Below are 2,958 nucleotides of genomic sequence, written 5' to 3' on the forward strand. Positions count from 1 at the left end.
TTACCATCACAGAGCAGTGACAAGCTTTCTAAATGTAGTGTTGTATATTTCTTTAAGTTTAACAGCTTCTTCAATAGTTGTTCAACAAAAATTATAATAGATTGACGACACAAACTGTCAATAAAATGTAAAAATACTTAAAAAAGTATAATGAGAATGCAGCACCTAGCACAAAAGTTTGCATTTAAACTAATACATACTGGTCTTAATTAACTGCCATAGGCAAAAAGTTATTTGACTATATATGTTTATATATACAAATATATATATATATATATATATATATATATATATATATATATATATATATATATATATATATATATATATATATATATATATATATATATATATATATAAATATATATATATATATATAAATATATATATATATATATATGTATATATATATATATATATATATGTATATATATATATATATTTATATCGCTTTTATTTCTTGAATAATAGCTATCTTGTCCGTGTTGGCATCATAACAGGCAAGATACTTTTTTGATATGGTTAATTTAAAAAAAAGATAAATATAACCCATTTCGAGTGTCATTGTCTGTGTAACCCACAAGTACCCAACTAATCCTAAAATCCAAGAATGCCTTGATTGAGTGTCATATTCTATTTTTGACATTTCCTTTGCTATTTTAGCAATATCTTCTTTTTAAAAGCACTCAATAGTTATCTAATACAATTCAGACTGATCAATAATAACTATTAAAGCAAATTGTCTAGACATTACACCTAAGTTACAAGCTCATTGATTGCATATGAACTATTTGCACTGTTTATTTTTTAATTTTAACAAATTATTGCTTATCAGTTTAAATCCCAATAATTCCTTGTCAGAAAAGAATATATATATATATATATATATATATATATATATATATATATATATTCATATAACAGATTGGGGCTTGCAATTAAGGCATTCTTAAGATTCCCTTAAATCTGCCTTATATATATATATATATATATATATATATATATATATATATATATATATATATATATGTATATGTATATATATATATATATATATATATATATATATATATAAATATATATATATGTATATGTATATATATATATATTCATATATATATATATATATATATATATATATATATATATATATATATATATTTATATATATATATATATATATTTATATTTATATATATATTTATATATATATATATACATATATATATATATATATATATATATATATATATATATATATATATATAAATATATATATATACATATATATATATGAATATATATATATATATATACATATATATATATATATATATATATATATATATATATATATATATATACATATATATATATATATATATATGTATATGTATATATATATATATATATATATTCATATATATATATATATATATATATATATATATATATATATATATATATATATATATATATATATATATATATATATATATATATATATATATATATATGTATATATATATATATATATATATATATATATATATATATATATGTATATATATATATATATATATATATATATATATATATATATATATATATATATATATATATATATATATAAGGCAGATTTAAGCAGGTCTTAACATTCTTCAGGCCCCAACCAAATTTGATTTTTTTCCCCATCAAAATACAACTATTAATACCACAGAATTGTGTTTCATTCAAACTTTAGCTTAATTATTTTTATATAGAGTGTTGTTTCAGTTTATATAGTGCTTAAATATATTTATGCTGATAAGTATTTTATTTAAATCAGAGTCTTATAATAAATAGTTGCATATATTATAAGGTTGTAAGCTCTCTTATATATTTATTAATGTTAGTTTTCTGCAAATAAAAATAAGAATAAATATCAACTACTAGTAATAAAAATAACACCTGTGTGTTATATGTATCTATAACATCCTTAATATTAGATATTATAAGAAACGAATGCCATATTTCTTCACACTTGATTCAATTGGGTATAGGTGATCATTATTTACCTGCCATTTTAATTTTACTTGTATGACTAAGATACCTTATATATTTACTTTTATTTTTTTAATTTAAAAATGTTACTAAATTTTAAGTTACATTAAACGAAACTAATAATTTTGTAAAGTAATAAACTATGAACTAAAATTTTTTTTCTTTTTAATTCTGACTCACTTCTAACAATGCCGCAAGCAACCACTATTAATCTAGGAGTAACTAAAAAAAAATAAATAATAGAAGTAAGGAAACGGTTAAGAGAAGACTCAAAAAGTTGTAAGTCATATGAGTTAACAGTCATACAAGTTATATGAGTCAGGAAGATGGGAGAGAGTTCTAAAGTGTTAAAGTGCGGAGAAAAACAATGATAATGGCGAGCACAATAATTAAAAGCAACCTTAGCATTTGTGTGTTTCTATTAGAGTTTTAATTTATTGTGTTTTCATGTTTTCTTTCGATGTTATGGTAAGTTACTTATTTAGTTATTTTTATTTATATTGTATAGTAGATCTACACCTTTAATATCATATCATCAAAAAAATATTGGTGTTGTACAAATTTTGGGATGGTTAGGTTTTGCCTATTTGTAGTGAGCCCTTTTTTACTGCAGTATGGATTAGACGTAAGTTGCCGGGTAAAGCATAAGTGACGATGACGTTAGTCTGACAGTATAAACCAGTTATTAGCGCTGATCCTCATAGAAACGCCAGTAATAATAGACGCAACTCTGAGGAGATGTTTATTACTTAATCACTACACAAATTATGTTTTCACATTGGCATTAATGTTTTTTTTTCCATTCTGAGGCCTTTCATTGCTGTAAGCTTACATTTTAAGTTTGTAATCAATTTTTTTTATTTTTTTATTTTTTGTTTGGAGACATATTTTTTATATATCTTCGTTAATATTTGT

The sequence above is a fragment of the Hydra vulgaris genome, chromosome 05 (assembly GCF_038396675.1).
Source record: "Hydra vulgaris chromosome 05, alternate assembly HydraT2T_AEP".
NCBI lineage: Eukaryota > Metazoa > Cnidaria > Hydrozoa > Anthoathecata > Hydridae > Hydra > Hydra vulgaris.